Source organism: Pezoporus flaviventris, unplaced genomic scaffold, assembly GCF_033815535.1.
Source record: "Pezoporus flaviventris isolate CSIRO_AGI_PZ_B2104156 unplaced genomic scaffold, CSIRO_AGI_Pfla_v1 ptg000030l, whole genome shotgun sequence".
NCBI classification, from domain to species: Eukaryota; Metazoa; Chordata; class Aves; order Psittaciformes; family Psittacidae; genus Pezoporus; species Pezoporus flaviventris.
This window is the reverse complement of record NW_026892578.1, coordinates 12979099-13002848: the sequence shown is the minus strand read 5'-3', so window position 1 is coordinate 13002848 and position 23750 is coordinate 12979099.

Below are 23750 nucleotides of genomic sequence, written 5' to 3'. Positions count from 1 at the left end.
CATTCTACGGCCTACATCAAACACTTTGCAGAACTGTGAACGCAGGAAGGAACCGCAAACAAGTGTAAAGACGTCTAATTAGTGAGCTGATGTCTCAGTCACTCACTGGGCAGATCATTATCAGACTGGGTAATTTACCTGATTATTCTGTTGCCTTTTAGAAAAAGGACACAGTGCCTCAAAGCATGGGACAGATTCTGCCACACTCACTCCTACTGAATAATGTGAGGTCCCGCAAGCTCTTTGTGCAAGTCAATTGAGAAAAAAGACTTGGTATTTTTTGAAAGTAACAGGGACTTCAGTGAACATGTTCCTAGTAAAGTATAACACGGTGTGAACAGGGGTGGAAGAATACATCCAGTATAAATATAAATCATGCTTGATGACCACGTTTTCATGTGACAGCAGTGATCTCGCTGGCTACCTAGATAAGAGGTATGCAAATTCAGAAGTACCACCACGTTTTGAACGTAACCTAATACTTGGCATGCATAGAAATGCTGTTGTATTTCTTTGAAGCGGTGGTATGATATAGCACCGTTTGTAAGGTTTTTCAACTGCTGCATGCCCAGTTTGACTATGTGAGTCAAACATCGAGCTCTTTCACAACATTTTTACATCCTCTTTAAGGAAAAGAAATGTTTGTCAAGCTCCTTGCAGGTCAAAGTAGAGGTGATCCTGCCGCTCCACTCTGCTCTCGTGAGACCTCACCTGGAGTATTGTGTGCAGTTCTGGTGTCCTCAACATAAAAAGGACATGGAACTGTTGGAACAAGTCCAGAGAAGGGCCATGAGGATGATCAGGGGACTGGAGCACCTCCCGTATGAAGACAGGCTGAGGAAGTTGGGGCTGTTCAGCCTGGAGAAGAGAAGGCTGCATGGAGACCTCATAGCAGCCTTCCAGTATCTGAAGGGGGTCTATAGGGATGCTGGGGAGGGACTCTTCATTAGGGACTGTACTGATAGGACAAGGGGTAACAGGTTAAAACTTAAACAGGGAAAGTTTAGATTGGATGTAAGGCAGAAATTCTTTCCTGTGAGGGTGGTGAGGCACTGGAATGGGTTGCCCAAGGTAGATGAGAATTCTCCATCCCTGGTGGTGTTCAAGGCCAGGTTGGACAGAGCCTTGGGTGAGATGGTTTAGTGTGAGGTGTCCCTGCCCATGGCAGGGAGGTTGGAACTAGATGATCTTAAGGTTCTTTCCAACCCTAACTATTCTATGATTCTGATTCTGTAAGTCTGGAGAAAAATGCACCCTCAAACTGAAGGTGTTTCTTCTTCCCAACAAATTCCCTAATTCAGTCTTATTCACTAGTTCAGAAGGATGCTGACTATCCTCCTTTCATACTGACAATAATTTTCTTGGCACTGCAAACAGAGAGTTCAGATGTATCATTACAAAGAGGTTTTCTGAGCAACAAAGCCTGCAGCCTCACACAGAATCTCAATTCCTTTTTAATCTGCACAGATAACTGAAAACCTTTCAGGCAACAACTTTCAAATTTTTTCTCCTTAGGTATTCTCTCAGTTGGAAATGTTAATCTCAAAACTCATGTTTCTATTTTTAGCATGTTCTGGAGTGTTGAGGTATTTTGGTGGGAGCTTCTGAAATAACACCACCTTTTTACCAGTTAATCTTCAAATTTCTTTTTCAAAGAGTTCCTTTTCAATCCTGTTGTTGTCAGTTTCATTGTAACAGGATCCCAATTTTAATCTCCAACTATGTCTTCTTTCTAAGGTGATGCTTCATCTTATATCACTAACTTTTTCAATAGATTAAGGAGTCAGAGGTAGAAAAATGTAGGTGTTGAGTCTTTCCCTTATTTCATGACATTCTCACAGCAAATAGATCCAGATCTCTTTCTTTCATTACGTGGATGTTTAGATACATAGAAATTCTTCCAGTTATCAGGGATTAGACTCTAGATAAAATGCAAAACCTTTCTGTTTTCCCTGTGGAACCAACCTGAGTTTACTTAAGTCTGTGCAGAGCTCACCACCTGTAAAAATACTAGACAGGAAGATGAGAGTTCATATTCTCTATGAAGAAATCCCACTCAAACTTGTTACAGATACCTTTATCACTCCCACATATCGTGAATATAACGACACCAATCAATGGATCTGAGTAGACCTATTTGGTGGTGAGGTGAGTTTAAACTAGCCTAGAAACGACCCCTAAGAACAGCTCAGCTCTTGCTACCATGTATCAGGACTGACAACTTACCGCAAGTCAAGACACCATAGTGCAGACAATTTTCCAGAGCACTAGCTCAAAATATTACTGACATTTAAAAGCCTACACAAATTAAAAGACCTAGTTTTTTCTAAATTTCTGGAGTGGTAGTCTGTTTTCCTCACTGATATTTCATGGAAATGGATGGAGCTCCTTCTGACAGTCAGGGTTCTCACACCATCCTTTTCAGGGATTCATGAGCATGGTTTTTTGCAGTAGTTTCATAGATAGGGCCTGTAGCTCCATGGTCCTTTGACAGTAGCGCTGATAAAAGTTGCAGAAAGATCTTATGATACTGCCAAAGCTAATTCGTATGTGCAAAGGTTTGAAAATACACCTGGCATTCAGATGTCTGCAGCATCAGGCCAGCACAAAATCTACCTGGTTTTAACACAGCTAAGAGTACTTGCAGACTGGTATGGGGGCTTGCTTAAAAATAAGAAAAAAAGTCAAAGTTAACAGGTAGCTATTTACAGAGTTGCCGAGCACCCACTGACTTTACCGAGGAGGCACCATTAGTTCCTCTCTTACAGTGATCATTTCAAGCAGAAGCACAGAAACCCTACACCTTACACAAACCTAAAAAAAAAAAAAAAAACCAACAAAAAATGCATTGGCCTTTTTTTTTCTAAAGAAAATTATTTTTCCTTGTCTCTGTGTACATTTCTTACTGGACATCGTGGATCAGAAGAGTATCTGATCAGAGGAATATCTAATGGAAATCGTGATCGAAAGAAGGCTGAAGAGTTTCCTTTTGAAAGGAAAACACCATTCTACACTTTGGAAATGGGTAATTTCAGTATTAACACCATTATTTACACATACTCACTGAAGAGATGAGTTCCTCCAGGCCTGACTTCTGTCAGAAAAGCTGATTTGCACAGTTTTATGCACCCTGAGTTTCCAAATACTCTCTGGAGGTACATGTTTGTACATTATTCTTACTGAAGCAAATGGCTAAGACTATCTTACTTTTAAGGAAAAAAAAAAAGGCAGACCTTTTCTTTCATCAAGCAAAAATTCCCAATCCAGTGGTCTCTGTTTAGCCAAGGTTTTCACAACGCTGTCTGAATGCAGAGTAAGTTAACTTGTTTAATTAAGGTTTTTAAAGGGACAATGTCTGACAAAATAAATTTCTTCTTTCTGAAGAATTTGTTTCTTCTTTCTGACATGGAAAATCCTGTCATATTCTCAGAATTCATTCCTGTTCATCCTTACTATTTCTTTTTGCTTTTATCCTGGCATCCAATCCGATGCTTCCTAGGTCTTGCATTGGGAAAGACAATAAATTATGAATCCATATCACTGGTAATACAAACATTGGTTGAAATGTAATTTCATTGCAATTGAAAGCTTAATGTCATGCACAGTTTGCTTTCCTGTGATGGAGACGTAATGAATTATTACTATTAGCAAAAGAAATGGGCACTTTTTTTTCCATCTGGAAGGCAAAAACATCACAAATCTGCCTCCCTGATGTCCTCATACCCTGCGTAAGATAAACTGTGTCTATGAGAGTCAGCACAGCTTTGGGTACAAACACAGTAAATGCCATTCAGGCAGAGACAAAGGCATATAATAAATTTTTTACTTTCCTATATTAACTTCTGCAGAGCAATGGTTTTTAGCTTTGCCAAATTCCAGATGCAAAGTTGTTCTGAGTTCTCCAGTGCAGTCCTGCACTCTGCAGCACAGGTATAGATTCATGCTAAGGGCAGAAGATGCCAAGGTCATGTGTTTTTCTGAATGCCTGAGCAGCTTTATGGCAGCAGCTTAAAAACATTTGAAGATTGTCAGCCTCTTCATAGGGAAAAGACCTAGTAACCATGTTACTGGTTATTACACTTTGAAAATAATGTGTTTTCTTTTATTTTGACTGAAGGTCATTGCTACACTAAATATGGTTTATATCTTGTTGATACGATAACATTATTAAACTTCTCTAGTCCAACTTGATGCTGGTGTGGAGATGTTAAACCAGTTTCTTTGCTGTTTGAGAAAATGATATACATTTGTCTATATATTCTGAAAAAGAGAAATGTATATGCTTTTTTATTATTTTCCATGAGAAAAAAGTCTACATTTTCTGGTACGTTTCTCTCATCTGCAAAGCAAGGGCATTTTCAGGATATACAAAGGTTTTGTAAGAATGAGGTTTTGACAGCAGACTTTTTAGCTACAGTCATTGCCACTCCAGACAGACACTTTCCTGATTAAATGTGATAACCTTTATGCTTTGTAAAATAACATGTATACTTACCCAAGGGAGCCGACTGATACTTCTTTTCAGGTCCAGAGAGTTTTGAGAAAAGTAAGGAAATACTTCCCGTCTGGCTACAAAGAGAGAAAACTCACACATAAGGGCTTGCAAACTGAAGCTTTCAAGAAGAAAGCAAAATCCAACCCAGATAATTATCAAATGTAGTACTCCTCCACCTACTTTAGGAACAGCTCTCCCAAGAGAATCATCATCACAGAAGCATTTTAATGAAGTTTTACTGCATTCATATATTTTTGCCTTAATACCTTCCAAAAGTATTTTGAATGACTATTCCAGTTCCTTGTGCCCTTGGTGGATTCATTAATAGATGCACAAAGATTAAATTTATCATTTAATGAATATGAAAGGCAATAATACACAAGCATATCCCTACAGTGTCTTTATCCTCAAAGGGAAATTCAGATGAATGTAAAGCAAGGTGGAAAATGTTTGGCAAATATTCTGTCAAAAAAAAATTTCTCTTCCCCTTTAAAGGCTTTGCCAAAAGATAAAACTAATTCTTGGGAGAGTTTTTCTGTTACTGATAGCAATTATTTGGGGTTTGGGTTTTTGTTTGTTTATTTTTTAGATCAAAATAAATTGATTTGGGCTTTAATTGCTGATACCAGAAAACATGAAAATATCCATGGCTGATTTCCACATTGCCCCTCTCAGTGAAAATATTAACACAACACAGACAGGAAACATTGAAAATGTTAGTAATGTTCTGCCAGAGTTTTTATCCACAGAGGGCCCCAGTCTGATTCATCTTTCATTTTAGATCAAGATAACTAGGTGAAGATGTAACAAGAAAAAACGATTAATAGGACTAACTGCTCTTCTTATCAGTCTCTTTGCACAGTCTTATCATCTACCATTGTATCTTTGCAAATCTCACTATTGCAAGATCCTTCTGTAGGTCTTCAAAGGCAGCAATAATTTTCATTATGTAGAATAATTTTATACTTCATCAGATTTTGTGACCTCTTTATTCATGTCATTTTCCTGATCATTTATAAAAATATGGAGTGGCACAGATGAGAGTGGGACCTCATGTTTTACCTTTCTTTCTTCTATGAAAACTATCCATTTATTTCTTTTTGCTGTTTTCTGGCTTTTAAGCAGCTATTAATTCATGAGAGCACCTTCCATTTTCATTCTCTGACAGTTTCATTTTGAAGAGCATCTACTAAAGACTTTGCCAAAGCTTTTCCAAAATCATGTACATTAGATAAAGCAGATCCCCTTTTTTGTTGCGCCTCTTGAGTCTTTCAAAACCCTAATGATTTTGTAAGTTATTACCTTCTTCTACAAAATTCTAATAGATCCCTCATTATTATACTAACACTTGTTTGTGTATCCCTTCATTATATTCTTTACTATTATTTTTATCAATCCGACAGATGGCTGCTTTTCTAGTACGTATCTCTCTAGAACATCCTTAGATTCATTTTAAAAAAATTAGTACCGTTTTTGTTCCTTCGTGTTTGCCTGGTACTGAGGTTCTTTTGACTAGATGTAATATACTGGTATCCATTACAATCCAGCAATTCTCTGTCTGAACTCCTTTTAAATCCCTGAGTAAACATCATCTTCTTCAAATAAAGTCTTCACATTTTTGTCAATTTATTATAAAGTGTATTTTATTAATGTCTTAGTTTTGTGTGAGTTCTTCAAAATACTGTCCCACTAAAAATTACAACCAATTTAGGAATATTACTAATTTCTTGTATAACAAACACCGGTGAAGAGAATTCATTACTTTTTTTTTGCTGGCCTTATTATACTTGAGTAATCCTTCTATGCTTATACCGGCTATCAGCCCCATGGATGCTCTGGCAAGCTTCCATCTTCCAATGTGTTTTTTAAAAACTCATCTTTTTATAGCTAGTTTAAATGCTTTTAGCAATTTTCTCATAAAAACCCTTTTTGGCTTCCCTTGCTATGAATTAACTTTTAACTACCTCTACTTTCCTTATTTGAGCAGACTGAAAAATGTCTTCTTACCCTTCTCTTACCATGGCATTTATTCTTTTTGAAGATCCTCTTCAAGTTCTTTCCAAATTATGATACACTTACTCTGGACCTAAAACATTGATCTGCAATGCACATTAACCCTAACATAAAAGATTATCCTGAGCCTTCAAAGAGTCTTCATGCTGTCTGCAATATTTTTATGCTCTTAGCCACTTTTTAGTTAATCATCTTCCCACTTTTAGGTAGCTTTTATATCATAGAACCATAGAATAGTTAGGGTTGGAAAGGACCTTAAGATCATCACGTTCCAAACCCCCTGCCATGGGCAGGGACACCTCACACTAGACCATGTCACCCAAGACTCCATCCAGCCTGGCCTTGAACAGTGCCAGGGATGGAGCATTCACAACTACGTTGGGCAATCCATTCCAGTGCCTCACCAATCTCACAGTAAAGAATTTCTTCCTTATATCTGACTTAAACCTCCCCTGTTTAAGTTTGAACCCATTACCCCTTGTCCTATCACTACAGTCCCTAATGAATAATCGCTCCCCAGCATCCCTATAGGCCCCCTTCAGATACTGGAAGGCTGCTATGAGGTCTCCATGCAGCCTTCTCTTCTCCAGGCTGAACAGCCACAATTTTCTAAGCCTATCATGCCAGTTAAGGGTTTTTTGCATTTGCCAGGATATTGAATCTGACTACACTGTTATAGGTGGTTGATAATTAAGTCTTAAATCACTCCCTGTACATTGTCCAACTGTTGTGGTTTAAACCCAGTCAGGCAACTTGTTCACTCACTCCCAGTGAGTGGTGCTGAGCTGACAACAATCGAGCCCCCCACCCCCAGGGTTCTCCCCTTCCCCGCTCCCGGAGGAACGGGGAGGAGGATCGAAAGAGTGCAACTCCCACGGATTGAGACAAGAACAGTCCAGCAACCAATGTACAACACAAATCACCACCGCTACTACCAACGACAACAGTGATAAGAGAAAATAACACGGGAAGAGAATACGATACCACCGGCCAAGAAACGAGTCCCACCCGGAAGCCCCTGTCCTTCCGGGTAACTCCCAGTTACCCCCCACCCCGGGCATGACGTGCTGTGGTATGGAATACCTCCCTGGCTAGCCCGGGTCAGGCGCCCCATCTCTGCTTCCTCACAGCTTCCCCTCCTCCTTGGCAGAGCATGAGCCTCACAAAGTCCTTGGTCAGGGTAAACATCACTTAGCAACAACCAAAAACATCGGCTTCACCAACACTGTTCCCAGGCTGGAAGTCAAAACACAGCACTGCACCAGCTACCACAAAGGAGAAACATGACTGCTACTGCTGAACCCAGGACACCAAGATGAAATGAGGAGCCGCTTTGCTACAGGCAGGATTATGTGATCTAAGGAGTGTCTGAATACTCAGCCAGTGCATCATGGTGATGGAACTTTTCTGAAGCTATAGCAGACCAGGAAAGTTACAAACATTTAATATTGTTCATGAGTTCTCTTCTTTGTCTCTGTCTACTGACAAGGTCTCTCAGGCATACAGGGAAAGCTCTCATACTCTTTCTGGGAAATCAGTACATCTGAGTGTCTCTCTGAAGTGCTGTGTACTACTGTCTGCAGCATGGGAAGAAGGAAATGGAGGTCCCTGTGTAGTTGCAGGGCTACAGTTTTATCAGCATGTGATGGAATAGCATATACAACTGGAGTTCCTTCAGATAACTGGAAGAAACCTCATGTTTGGAGACCCTGGTATCTGCTGAGGGGACAATATAGTGTGTCACAAAACAATTCATGAGATTTCTGGAGTGCATTGATTTCAACAGCCCAAAAGCCAACAAGAGAAGGTACCCTTCCAGATCTTCTACTTAGAAACAGGAAAAAAGCTGTCAGGGATGTGAAGGCCAGGAGCAACCTTGGCTGCAGTGGCCATGAAATGGTAGGCTTCAGGATCCTGAGAGGAGAAAACAGGGGAAAAAAGCAGGATCACAAGCCTGGTTCAGAGATTTGCTTGGAAGAATCCCGTGAGATACAGCCCTGGAAAGAAGAGACATGCAGGAGAGTTGGTTGATTCTCAAGGATCACCTCCAAACGCAAGAATGTTCCATTCCAATAAGCATAATATCAAGAAAAGGTGGCAGGAGATCTGCATGGGTGATGAAGGAGCTCCTGACTAAGCTTATACATAATCAGGATTTGCACAGGAGGTGGAAAGAGGGGCAGGTGACCCAGTAGAAGTATAGAGGCACTGTCCAAGTGTCCAAGGGATGGGATTAAGAAAGCCAAAACCCATCTGCTGGTGAATATGATTAGGGATGTGAAAGACAACAAGGAGGGCTTCTACATGTACATAGGCAGAAAAAGGAATATGAGGGAAAATGCATGTCTGCTCCCTAATGGGGCAGCAGCCTTGCTGACAAAGAACACAGAAAGACCAAGGTTCTCAATGTTTTATTTGTCTCAGTCTTTCCTGGTAATACTGGCTTTTAGGAATGAATCCCAGCTGGTTAAGACCATTGGGAAACTCTGGAGCAAGGGAAACTGACCATTTGATCCTTCCTGTAATTTATTCAGCCTCTTTCCCAGTGGAAATATCTACTCTGTCATTCGTATATAATTTGTGCACTGTTAGTAGTCTCCTGAAATTTTGCCTTCCACCTAAGATTCCTACAAAGTTGTTCCTTTAATCCAGGCATCCCATCTCACCCATTTTAACTGCCACGGTTACAGTCCAAGTCTGTCACCTGAGAAAGAAAGAAAAAAAAGTAGCCACGTAGGCTCTAAAATTTGATCTGTTTATTTCAAAAGTGTCAAAATACCTGACAGATGTGCACTGGACCTGCTTACTGTGCTAATGAAAACAAATTCTTCAGGCACTTAACTATGGACCTTAAGTACTAATGTTTGGCAAAACAGAGAATATCAAATAAAAAATTAACAGGTTTTGTGCATGATGTTTTACAGAGAATACAACTTTTCAAACTAAGTTATAAACTTGGCACACCATGGGCAATAAGGAGATGGGCTTTATAAAATATATGGCTCAAAACTAGCTCCCACAAGTCTGGGTTATAAGACTTTATGAAGCCTTGCCAAGTTTCTAGCTTTAAAAATTGATGTGAAGCATCACCTTCCCAAACCCAGGTTTGCTCTTCTGGAAGTGATAAAATTAGTAGGTAGCCAGTAAATACACAGCATTTAAATATTTCTATAAAGGAAAAGATTCAATTTTTTCACCTTGAAAATACATGCATAGAGGTAGCTATTGCTTATATGTTAATACACATTTCTATAATCTATATTTTTCACAACAGTACTTGTTTATATAAAACTAGTCTTTGTTAGCACAAACATAATACTGTATGACAGTTACAAAAAAGAACATATTTTAATGGCAACTATCAGTAGCATAATATGCATAGAGTGCCTGTAGGTAAAGTTTGAGTGTTTGAGCTCCAGGAAAATGTTATTATAAGACTAATCAATGTATTATTCCAATAACTAATCAAACCACATAGTCTTTTCTGTTACCTGCATAAATCAAACATAATGATGTTGACCAAGATTTTGTTGTTGTTCCATGAATTCTTTATAACAAACCATTGCCTTGCCTGACAAATATTAAATATGGGAATTCCAGCCTGCTGTGATTTTTGTCTTTGCTTTTGTCTTTGCTTATTTGTTCTCACACACTGAGTGGAAGAATGCAGACTCACAGGAACTAATGAGGTAATTTGTAAACCTGTCAGCAAAAGACATGAGAATTAATCTACTGGTGGTCTAGTGGAAGGGGAGATGAGGATTACAAGGGCCTCATTTCACCATTGCAGCAAAATCCTTATTTCTACATCAAGCCAGTCTTTTACTTGCATAGGCAAATCTCAGAACTTGACATTCCTTCTCAGCAGGAATACATGACTGCCAGCCAACATGCAGTCACAGGAAATCTGAAATAACACCTGAATTCCCTCTTCCCCTAAATCCCACATGAAGCTTGTATATTTGAGCTGCGCTGCATATTTCCCTCTTTGTGCCTTCCTTTCAGGGTATGAACTGTGAAACAGATGCGATATTCTATCTCCAGCAATCCTATTCTTTGAATGAATGTCTGCTTGGGGCCCCCCTGAAGGAGACTTCTCAAGGATGAAATTGCGCCAAAGCCCATAAGGGCTTTTTATTGCCGTATTATTTTAATTTTGTATCATTCTTAGCAACAATAGCATGCTTTTGAGAATGTATTAAGTGACAAAACAGGACTTTATTACTAAAGTTTTGTGTATTTTATTTTAAAAGGAGTGGGAAGAGTAGTCCATCTTGCAACTTAATGTTTGTTAGTTTTATTCTGAAGGGAAGTGAGATGAACCTTCTACATCTGTTGTTTTCCTTTGTTCTCATGGGGAAACAGGCAGTCTTGCTGGCTTTACTGTTGCTCTATTTTTCCTTCTCACATTTTCAGGAGAGACACCTAAGATCTCTCAGGATCTCCCAGGATCTCTCCTGAGAGAGCAAGGGAAAAGGCTATGAAAAAATGTAGAAGCAGAAACGCTGTGAAAGGCAAGGGAGATGGTTTTATAATAACCCGTGAGAACAGCTTCCCAATGGGAAAACAACCTGTGGAGGGGCAACTACTATGTGAAAATTAGATGAGTAGGATGCTTGGATAATTCTTGTCTTACTTGTATTATGAGTTTCCAGGCATTTCATAAGCCATTATGAGTAAGACCAATCAGTTTCATTGTCTTATTACTCAGCATGTTTTATTGATGTCTGATTATATATTTTCTCACTGTTACTGATTTCCATCGGCTACCTGATGGAGTCATCAATGCTGTGCCAAGCAAAGGGACGTGGATAGCAATAACATTTTGCCTTGCAGTGGCCAGCCAGAAGAAAGTTCTGTTTGATGTTTGTTTGACACAGATGCTCAGATCCTTCGTGTCACTATCTCTTCTAAGACAAGCTCACCAGAAACAGCTGAGGCTTCAGGAATTCAAGTTTCAGTGACACATATACAGTGTACTTGAGTTGACTGATTCATTGACAGCTCTCAGAAGAATGTTTAAACCCCACATCCCATGCCATATTCTCATTTGCTCAGATCCTTGAAGACTGGCATAACAATAAGAATGAAAAAAAATGTTAATCGTTATGGTTTAATGAGAATCTTCACATTTGGTTTATACTTTAGAGAAGAGAAAGCTGAAGAGTTGATCTCTTGCCCTGTGAAGAATAAATACATGAGCTATGACTAAGGCAATGAGTTTGTCAAGGATAAATCTTGTCAAGAAATCAAATGTGCTATTGGTAGACAGGGTTTTGGGGCTAAAAAGGGAAGCAGTGGTTATCATATAAATTAACTTTAGTAAGGTTTTAAGGGGAAAATCCAGAGCAGCAAAAGGCTTCAGAAGTCTAGAAAACATGACCTTCAATGAAGAAGAGGACAGATTCCAGTTTCATGACACTAGGAAGAGACTATTGAACAAGGTGTATGGGAAAAATATGAAAGTATATGAAAACCTGCTATAAAGAAGAAGGAAATAAACTGCTTCTCAAACATATGCTCGGTAAGACAAGGCACAGCTTAAACTGATGCATAGAAGAGTTCAGGCAGACACGAGGAAAAATGAGAAAAGCAAGGTAAATGAAACACTGGGATATACTATTGAATGGATAAAGAGTATCTCCATCATCAGAGAGTTTCAAGAACAAGTGAGACAAACACTGGTCAAGAATGATACATCTTGATTCTGCCTTCCAGGGGTCTGAGAGAGTAGATGATATCCTAAAGCATCTTCTGGCCTTTCAGTTGTATATATATACATATCTTTGGCTTCAGGTACTAAAAATAGCTGAACTGTTTTTAGTAGAATACACTTTTCTTAAACAGTTCTGAGCTGATGAAAAGTATCTAAGATGTATTTTTCCCCAGATAAGTTATTTAATTAAAGTTGCATTCTTGCATATTGTTATTTTGCTTTTGTTCAATCATCTCATTGTTTTTCAAGGGTCAGGTTGCTTTTAGATAAGGACTTATTTTCCAGTCATTAGTAAAGCTTTTAGAAAATGTTTTGTATAAAATTCTGACAGTAAAACCAGCAACCTCCTGTAGAAATTACAGGAGCGTGCCTAGAGCTTTTGTATTTATAATTTCACTTCTAAGAAAGTTTCAGACATCTTAAGAGTTCTGTTTTTCATCCTGAAGAAGTCATGCAAGGGAAGTGGGAATAAAAGTTATCATCATAGCATCCTGTTAATTAGCTGCCACCTTGTTTTAAAGACAAGGTGTAGTTCAGCTTTCTTACCTATACTGTTCATTATCTCTCTCCTGAGCTTGTAAAGCAACAGGATAATGATTTCGTTTGTATGATGGTGATAACTTCAGCAGGAGCAAATCTGAGTCCATCAATTAATTTCCCAAAAGCCATCCATTACTTAATCATAGTGACTTAAACACTGGGATGCAGCTAAGTCAGACACATACTGGCTGTGCTGTCTGGAGTCTTTAATAGGCAATGTTTATATTATTTGTACATAAAATTATGTATGTTGTGTATCATACCTCTCTAAACACTTTAAACATAGGCAAATATTGCAGAACAATATCTGTAAATGTTCATTCAATTAATTTTCACTTTATTTTTATATGCTTTTGAAAGTGTGTTGCATAGCATTGTGAATAACACTTTTTGCAGACAGGGCTACTTACATTCTCTGGACGTGAATTTGCAGACAGAAGCTTACGCAAATATGTAGCCATACTGGAAACATACACATCCATTTCGAAAGCCCTATGTGGATTTTATGAGCTTTTGAACCAAGGAACAGATATAACACACATGATTTGGATTATCAGTGACACAACACACATTAATACTAAGGCCAAGAGTCATAACAATTAAACGGCAACTCACAGCTTGAGCAAGCACTCTAGCAAATACCACTTCCTGATAATTCTTCAACAGAATAGAGCAAACAGGTCACAATTATTCTCCTGTGGAAAAAAAAATATCTGCCAAACCCTCTTACTGCAGTTCCTCTTTTCAGCTTTTCTCATTTCACTGTATCTCAGTTCCTTTAGCCACAGCAAGGGTCTCCATCATTTCCAGTGCATGGATCTAAGGGAGATACTGGTGGCTACAGTTTAAATGGAGTTCACCTACCATATGTGAGAGAGGATAAAGCTGGTAAGAAGATTAAGGCTTGTAGTTATAGTACCTGATTATGACAAAAGAATCTGGATGAAGGGCAGCAACATCTACAAAAGAAAAAGGTAAAAGCAAGAAAGAAAATAATACACTGGATTTGAGAAAATAAGGAGGCATACAAACTTATCGAAAGGAATGAGAATTTATTGATGTAAAAGGAAATTGTGTGTGAGATATTTGCAACTAATTCCAATATAGTCAATAAAGTGAATTGCAATAAAACATTATCAGTTTGAATCAAATGCAGCAGGAGAGAAAAACAAACAAATAACCCAAACCCAACAAAAGCCATTATCTACATAAAGCAATATTTATAAAACCTAACTAGAAAGGGGTAACAATATGGAATACCACAGTGAAAATCTGTTTATCTTTGTAAGAAAAGTCAATAATAGTCACATTAAAATCTTATAAATGGGAAAAAAAAAGAACCCAACCAACCAAACATTGCATAAGACCTGATATATTCACATGAGCAATGCCATTTTAATCCATGGGAATACTTATGTGAGTAAACCCCCTTATATCAGCCTTAAAATAGTGGTATTTTGGGGAGTATTTACGCTGGGGTCTATAGTCCTTCATATTTTGAACTGTTTCATCTGCTTATTCAGCACCATCAATACTAGCAGCAGTAGGAACATTAGCTAATGTGCTGCAATATCACCTGTCCACACTTTCTGTGTTCTCCTACGGCAAGCAGAGGAGCTGAGATGGTTCTATGGTGGATGCCCAGAACCACCAGGAAGAGTTCCCTGGGGTGCAGTTGTTACTACCTGCCTGCCAGCACCCTGAGGACTGTCTCTGTTACCCCTGTATGTATCAGGCTGTTCTCAGACTTGGGACTGGGAGAGAGGTGCCCCAGCATCTAAAGAGAGGTTTCTCAAGACACTGATTAGGGTGTGAAACATTCCCAAGGAACTTGTATCTCTGCCCTTGAGAGCCTTTACTAGTGCTTGGGAGCTGTCATTCTCTCCAAACCCCACTCAGACCACCTATAGAAGGGTGTGCAGGCTTGGGTGAAGAAACCTCACCTCATGTCCTCATGTTGCCAATGTGGATTTTTTGTCATTGCATACCCTGCTTGGTACCATTTTACCACCTGCTCAAGGCTTCCTTTGTGAGAAAAGGTGTGAAAACAACACAGGATGACTTTCCTTCTCACAGGAGCTTTAATGTTTGCATGCCTGTTTATCCAAGATTGACATTAAGGGATATAAGTGATGACTGGAGCAATGCACCCTGACAATGCCATATTTACAGAGAGAATGAATAACCTATAGAATGGAAATTTGGCATGGGCAAATGTCTCTCTCCTTTCTTATAGTTGTGTATGCTTTATTTTCTCAGCACTGTCTTTTTCAGCTGTCCTTTGTCTCCTGGATATTATCACAGGTATTACTGTGCTCATTCTGTGTAATTGTCAGTATCTTCTCCCTCTGTTCATTCTCTTCCAACCTTCACAAAAACACCTGCTCCATCTTAAAGATGTTTAACACTAAGTTTTCTATGTTAAACACTGAAATGATTTCTGTCCTTTCTTGTCCTCCCTCCTCTTTTCCCCCCATGAGGCCATTGGACTGCATGAAAGGATTGTCTTTGATCTTTAAGTGTTGAGTAGATATGTGTAATATAAATTGCAGTGACATTTAAATGAGTGTCCAAATACATTCATGAGGAAACAAAACTGGAAGAAGAATCTTCACTTTCTTATGCAAGAAGATCACATCAGATTGTCTGAAGCAAAAATATAGTTGAAGAAATGTTCCTTATAGCTTTCACCATCATAAGGTCAGTGAAAGTCAACAAAGATCAGCAATCCAGAAGAGAAACCTCTGGGGAAGAGTGAGCTAATCCACTTGTGCTGAGAAAAGTAACTTTCTTTCCCTGAGCAGGAAGACCCAGGGTGTGTTCTTCATCTGAGAACAGCTGTGGGGTGAGAGCACACCAATGCTGAGGAGTTCACATGGAAACTAGCTCCTTACAACATACAATGTATTATATCCCATCTCCAGTCCTACACATCAAACAAGCCATGAGAAAAGCATTATAAAGACAGAGAACATGCTGATGGAGAGCAAAAAATATTCAAAGGAGACAAAACACAGCAGAAATAATACACTGAAATCTCCACTGTTAACTTGTAGATGATCCTTTCATGGCCAGTCTACCTACCCTAAATTAGGCTGGGGTACTTCCCTCTCACTTTTCACACTCTTATCAATCATCAAAGTAAATGTGCAAGATTCTACTTCCTTTGCAGTATGTTTTATCCCAGAGATTTTAGTCATAGAGTGGCTATAAAGCAATTGCTGCCATAGGGGCGAATGCTCCTTTCAGCTCCTTCAAACAACTAGAAGGCTAGACTCTTAAAAGGCCAGCTCTTTCCCTATTCCTTACCCACAGCATTGTCTACCTGAGCTGGCTATCAGCAGGAAGCAAGTAATCCTCAGCTTTTGCTCCCTTAAGATCAAGGGTCAATATGATCCCTACTGAGCAGCCTGATGGCATTTCTGACTCACTCTTACTGTTCATAAAGAGCCATCATGAAGCAGAGAGAGTGTTTCAGCCAGCATCCACTACAAAGTCATCTACACGCCTATTTAGCACTATCTACTTTTATGCATCATGTAGATATGACATCACTCTCATAGGCAAACTACCCAAGTCCCTTTCATCATTTCCTAGCACTGTCTCTTTTAATATTCTTGCCCCACTTTTTTCTCTTTTGAGGCCTTTTGCTCCACCAGCCTTCATGGAGAGTGGAGCAAAAGCTGATGAACACAGCTCACTTACAGTGTTTGGAAGAGATTTATGGTGCTTCCTCTCATTTCTGCCATTACTCTGTGTAGGTAAAATCAATGATACTTTCTCACTTGGCAGAAGCATCTCATAGGTGATATATGGAAATTATTGGCTCAGTGTATGTGATCTGAACTCTAAGAAACCAAATTTCTTTCCCTTGCTCCTCTGCATTACAACTTTTTCTTAACTGGTTGACACCATGCAGTTAAGAGTCAGGTCAATTGTTTTCAGTCTGTATTTACCTTTGAAGGTCAAAGCTGTAGCTGACCTTGTTTGAACAGAGGGCTGGACAAGACAGCCTCCAGAGGTGCCCTTCCAGCCTCAAGGATTCTGTGATTCTATGATTCTGCATTTGAAAATATCTGAGATTTCTCTCCTTTGTACCTTGCTAAGAAAGAAATAACGGCTGTTCCCATATCATTACTAATCACAGAATTTCTCCCCCTAATAAGATATAGGGATCTAACACAGAGAGCTTTATTTTTCAAAGATGACATCTTATAAGTAATTAAGCATCTTTGTTTAGCATGAAAGGCTATATATATTCAATCTGGAGTTTATTTTCAGACGTTTACTCCCTACTTCATAAGTGAATCACTACATTAGTGATTCCAGTCTTGCTCTAAAGGTAATGCTGCTTTTCTTGAGTACCATGAGATCTGGCTCTGGGAGTTCACAACCACATCTACATACTAACTGAAATTATAGCAGGCAAAAATTGCTTCTAATTTGTTCACTTGCATGACACTCCCAGATCAAACCCTCCAAGTGCATAGAGAGGATATGGACCTAAAAGGGAAAGGCAAGGAGGGTAATAATTACTCTAAAGAATTTGAGTACAGAAATGTTCTGCAGAAAATTAGCTCATTTCTGCTACCTTGAATTAACATAAAAACAAGCTAGCATAGAAGGCATTTTATCTGCACTCCACCTAACATGTGTTAAGTGTAAATAGAGATATGCTTTTTCACATTTTTATCTAGGCTTAATGAGCGCCAGGTCAACTAGGTGTGGGATTTTTAGGTGTTGGATCTGAAGCCATCCTTGCTATCAGCATGTGAGGGAAAACACATAACACTCTGATCTGAAAAAACTGTTTACCTGGGTGTAAAGAGAATGAGAAAAACATGAAGAAGACTCAATTTTGAAAAACATTTTTGTAATAGCATAGAAAGTAAGAGCCAGTTGATATTGTTTAAGTATTATGCAAAATAATCTAATTTGCATTACCTACATTCATTTCACATCGTTTGTTCAAACTTGGACTTCAGTGCTGGTCAATTATCAACCACAAATTCTTCTGAACTCATTAAGGATAGATTCATACTAAGAGATTTGAAGGCACTTCTCATCCAGAAAGTCTAACTGGACAAAAGACTATTCACCTTATTTCCACTTTTAATCCCTTACCCCGATTCCCTGGGAGAAAAGCAAACTGCAAAAGACAGAAGGCAGCAGCAGGCACTCTAGCAGTGGTCCTACATGGATGTCTGAGAGGCCGACTGAGACACTTATGCATTGGACATAATCTGTGAATCTTTCCTTGGCTTCAGTTACTTGACTCTGGATAGAGCGTTCACGCTGTTAACTGCTGTTACACTTAAAAACACATCGGGCAATTACAACTAGTACAGGAGCAGACAAAGGTTTAGTATAGCTTGAATTAATGCAAAGAGGATCTGTTCCTAAGTCCTCCTTAGCAAGATATAGTCACAAGAACACCAGCTCTGATCCAAGTGATCAAATGAAAAATCAGTGATCTATATTTGCTGCCGCTTTTCCAGCCTGAAACATTCACTGTGGCAGAATGACCAGCTGAGATTGTAGGTGAGCCTTTAAGAAATTAGTTTAGAAATTACTGCAACATGAGCAAGTTACAAAGCAGCCAGAGGCACTGGTATTTTGGATTCAAGATGCATAAAGCCACTACGTTTCTTTGTTGATGTGAAGAATGATCAATTAATGTACCAATCTAGTTGCTTTTCATATGTCTTTCCCATTTTCACCACAAAGATCACATTAAATTGGCAAATCTCTCCTTTCTTATGTGATCAACTTCCCCATGAAGTCAAACACTTAACTGCCCCCTCTATATTAAGATATGATGGGCAAAGAAGAAAATGTGTGGGTATATATGTTTTTAAAAATCCCATTTATGATTTGATAACTTTCAACACAGACATCATTAATAAATATACCCACAGTGCCAAGCAGACTTTTGTTTCTTTTTTCTTTTAAACACAGGTTTAAAATAAATGGCTTCAATTTCATGTGTTTAAAGCTGAAAAAAATGCACAGAGAAAATTTCTGAATTTGCTATTGAATCACATGAAGTGGAGGCTGGTGCCAAGGCAGTGGAAATGCATGGCACTCTGGGTTATGAGCAAGCCTCTTGGTGAGGTGGATATTGACACAAGGACTATACCTCTTAAACAAAGCTACTACATCAAATCCCAGTATCTTCATTTTTCCAGGTGAGGGAGATTAAGAGCTGACATTTCAAGACCAAGTCAGAGAACCTACTGATTAAACACTAATCCAAACTGTCCCTTCTCTGTTATCCTCAAGGAGAAGAGAGTGCTATATTAAAAGGAAAGTATAATTCTGTTGATTGGTTTGCTGAGTCCTTGTGTATTTCTCAAGGTTCTGACATTACAGTTTGCAGCAAAATATGAAGTCTAGTTTTTGTTTGTTCCATCATGAGAACAACAGAAAATACTAAGTACTCTATTCTAGCTACAGCTTGTTTTGTGCCTGAGTATCACTTAAGTTCTCACAAATTTTGGTCTTCAAAGATATCATCCATTCACAGATCTGTTCAAGAAAACCTTTAAAAAAAGTTCTTAGCCACTGTTAGGCTGATTAAACCAGAAGTATTAATCTCTTCTTTTCTTAAAGGCAGGATGTAGCTTCCCTCTGATGTAAGAATACCTTCTAGTAGATGAATTCTTACACCTAATTGATTCACCTGTAGTACAGGTGAAAAATTGGATGCTAAATGACTTTGGCTTCACCTTCATAAGACACAAAATTTAGATGTTTCTCAGTTGTTTTCCATTAAACTCATTAGTCTGTTCTACTGTCTTAAGAGAGAAATCCAGATTTGTTGCAAAATAGATGCCACGTCAGTGCAGATCTTTCCCCTGCGCTTCATTTTAGTAAAATCCTTGGCCAGAATCTTACACTGTATGGGGACTTAGAATATATTACTTACTATAAAACTAAGCAGACATGAGAAAAATGCCAGCTCAAGATATTTGAAACAGTCCTTTGCAGAAAATCTTCTAGTGCATAATTATTTCACAGAAAGATCTTTCATGTCATTTCATTCAACTCACTGCACTTCAGTTCTACCAAGAAAAGTTGTTCTCTTCTGATCTCAGTTAACACCAGAACCCTGGCAATATCAAGATGTTTGAATTATCAGCCCTGAAGGCAATGTTCATGATTTTTTTGTCCTTGTTGCAGCTCCACTGGTGGAGTAATTTCCCAGAGAGTAGGGACTTGGTTGAGCTTCCTCCTTAGCCTTAGTGTGTTTACATCCAAATCACCTACCTTTCTGCTGAGTATGCTAAGCATGGAGCTTTGAGAGTGGCAGGAAAGGGACATAGAAGTACATACACATACCCCATTCACCCTTTCTTGCTCCTGGTTTGTTTGTTTTTTTTTTTATTTTGCACAAACAATCAGGAGTTCACCACTCCAAAGTGAGAAAAAGTACAGGCACAGCTAAATAACACATACCACCTTTTAGAGCTTATCGGTTGTATGCCTTCATGTTTATTTTTACTAAAAACAACTAATAAATAAATGTCTATTTTTTATTTAATAAATAAAAAAATCAGACTAAGACTTGGAGTCCTGAGATCTTAGGTTTCTTACTGAGCTGAAAGGAAATTGCCCCTGTGCCATGCGTGTTCCCTTGAAATCTTCCCAGGTATCAGATGATTTCAGAAGAATAATACCTGAGGACTCTACTTCTACGCCCCTGTAGAAGGGGTTTTATCCCAGAGGTTTCCCATTTGATCAACAACCAAATGCAATCTTTGCTTCAGCTATGTGATAGATGAGATCAGTGTCTGACACAGCATGTCCGACAAGGATTCTCTGGCTTGAGGAAAAGGCTAGCTGTGATGCAGACTTTTTTATTATTCACATCTGACACTTTTATCTCAATCTGTGAGTGAATGTCTTCTTTTCTCCAACTGCAGACTTCAAGATTTCTGTGTTTGCCTTGCCAGATATTCCACTGGAGCCACAGATAAGGTACAAGATAGGCATGCTGATTATCAGCTGTTTCCCCAGACAATAGAGGAGATGTTAGCAGCAAAGAAAATGTATCATTTTTGGGCCCCTTACATTCAAAAAAATAGGAAGAACATTTCCTATCAGTGAAGTGCTTTCTGAAAGGGTATTCTGGTTTTGAAGAACAAAGACATACCCTTGTGCATCCAGTGCATGAGATGAACTACAGATGTATGTGTATTCTGCAACTCGCAGTGAGGTGCATTGGTTCATCCTATATAGAGGGCTTTTTAGATTGCTTTCTTACAGAGCCTTCCAGCATGAGGCAAGGCAAAGATAAGAGATACATAAAATGAATACATAAGATGCACTTCAGTAACAGGAAAAAAAAAAAAAGCCAGGCATATGCTTTGCCTGCAAAGAGCATCTCTGAAAGAGCTGCTTGCTTGGGGCTTAACTAAGGCCACTTTGCAGTAGCTATAGTATTCCTGGATGGTGATGAAATAGAAGTGGAATTAATAGCTGTGATAAATCTTCTATATTTACAGGTTAGCAGATAGTACATGAAAGAACTTTAAAAATGGGAAGACTCATTTATGTCTCCTTTGGTCTGTTAACTTTGTCAGCTGCTCACCTTCTAACTGTATGTAGATGGTCTTAAAGACAATTACTATAATTTAGTTCAGGCAATGCATATGAGTAAATATATGGAATATATTCATATCTGCAGTGTTTTGTGCTGCTTTCGCTGGCCACACAGAAGCCAAAAAGGGCCATGGCTGAGTGGTACCTTTAGAGGAGCTAGCATTTCTCAGATGAGCACTAACAGGAACCACTTCCATTTTCTCCTTTTCCCGACATGCAAAGCCCACTCGTAATCCATTTCATTAAAAAGAAAGAAAATGCAAGCTCATCAAATATACCTGCAATGAGTGAGGGTGCAGATCTCCTGACTTCTGAGAAATTGCATCTCTTTCCGCTGAAAGTGGATTTGGCTTGCAGATTTGCCCAGACTACATTTTCCTTGGTAATTTTATTCCATTTAATCAAAGCTATGGGTTGAGTGGTACAGGAGAGACATTAAGCAATTCTCACAGGTGCAAAGAACAAGGTAGCAAACATGCCTAAGCTATTACCATTTTCTTTTGTCCCCTAAATGCTGTAGTTGCCATCCACCCTCTTAGACTGAGTATGAAGAGACCATAGCCACAAACAGCTCAAGTGGAGTATAAAGACAGGTCATAAAAGACACGTAAATATTAAGATCGATCACGGCATCTCTAGCAGTACTGCCTAAGTTTGCAGCTTTCAACCCCTTTTCTCTAGAAAATGTCCATGAAGGGAGAGGTCCCCCATCCTCCAGAGTTACATTTCCTGCAGGAGGAATTCTTCACTTTGGATGGACATTGTTTTCTTCTAAAACACAACTTTCTGCAACAAAATGGCATCTTTCAACCCAGCAATAACCTGTATTGTTTTCTTTATTTTTTTTTAGTTGATGAAAGGGCAAAAGGAGAAATAGGACATACTGCTGATTTTCTGCTGAGCCTATATCTGTAATGTACTCCATGGGATCTTGTTACTCTAGACAGCCACTCAGGATTAAAGAGTTGCAGTATGTCACCATTAATTGGCATATCATTAAATAGTTTTTAAAGCATTGAACATTAAGGGATTTAAATCTCTTTAATGTTCCTGGATGGCAATCTCTTAAGGTTCATACTGAGGCCAGCTGCTTATAATAAATAGAATGGGCAAAAAAACCAATAACATAAATTAATGACATGTATTTTAGAAAAGGTTTGAAATAGTTGGAATAAGAGCTCTGTGAGTTTTGAGTTTCCAAATAAGCTACCGCATTAAGTGGGAGGAAGGAGAAAAAATTTCTATTCCTTCACCATGCTGAGGTAAAATCATTCATTACTCTCCAATGACAAGATTTTACATAATTCAGTACAGGTAGAACCAGATGTGTTCAACCTGCACAAGGAAGGACCCAAGAGAGTAATCAGATTTGCACAGACCAAGGCAAATCACTATTAAAAACATGGTATTTCTGTACCAAACAGAAAGCTACGGCTGAGGGTATGAAAGCGTTACTGGCATAGGCAATGCTTTAAAGACAGTCCAGTACATCATGCAATGTGAGCTAGCTGGGAAAATGTGGTAGCTGTGCTTTCCCAAATGTACTTAATAAACCATGTAATTTCCATAAATCTTTGGGTATCTAAGAAATATGAATAGAGATAAGAATGCTATTTGATTAAAAAAAAAAATTGGTAATTGTAGATAATTCCAGCCTTTTCCTACCAAATTCTTTGTCAGGTGAAAAGAAGACCCAAGATGTATATGTAATTGAGTTTGCTCAATATGCAGTTATTTGAAAGCAATGAAAAGTTGCTGCACAGGCACTGTGTATCTTTAATGAACAGTTTCAAACAGTGAAAAGCTGTGTCAAAAATAGCCATCCACAAGCTTAGCAACACATACACTTCTGAACAGAGGTGCAACTGGGACTTCAGTCCATGAGGTCTAGCAGGAGGAAGCTCCTTTCAAAAGCACATTTTTACTGTTGTCACAGAGTCAAATAGCTTTTGTCCAAACATATAAATATTTTTAGTATCCAAGATAAAGGCCTATTGTACAAAACTGTTTATTTTATTAAATCCTAACACAGGTGAAAAGGTTGTTTATTTTTATTAAGACTTAGTTCAACAGATCTTTACTAGGTTTTGATGTCTGACCTAAGTTGATCTTCATTAGCTTGCAACTATTACTGTTATGTCTTGCACTTAAGTGTATGTGTTTATAAATAAGCTTTTAAATTTGTATGGTCTGTAATTACCAAGAATTTTCCATAACAAATGCTAGTGCTTGGAGTAGCAAATTTATTCTTTGTTATATAAAATATTTTTCCTCATTCCATTTGAGTTATTCCAAAGACTTAACAGCCTTTTTCTGCTTATGCTAGAAGGCTAAACAAGTATGTCAGTTGTAATTACTGTAATTTTTCTGTCCAAAATCTCA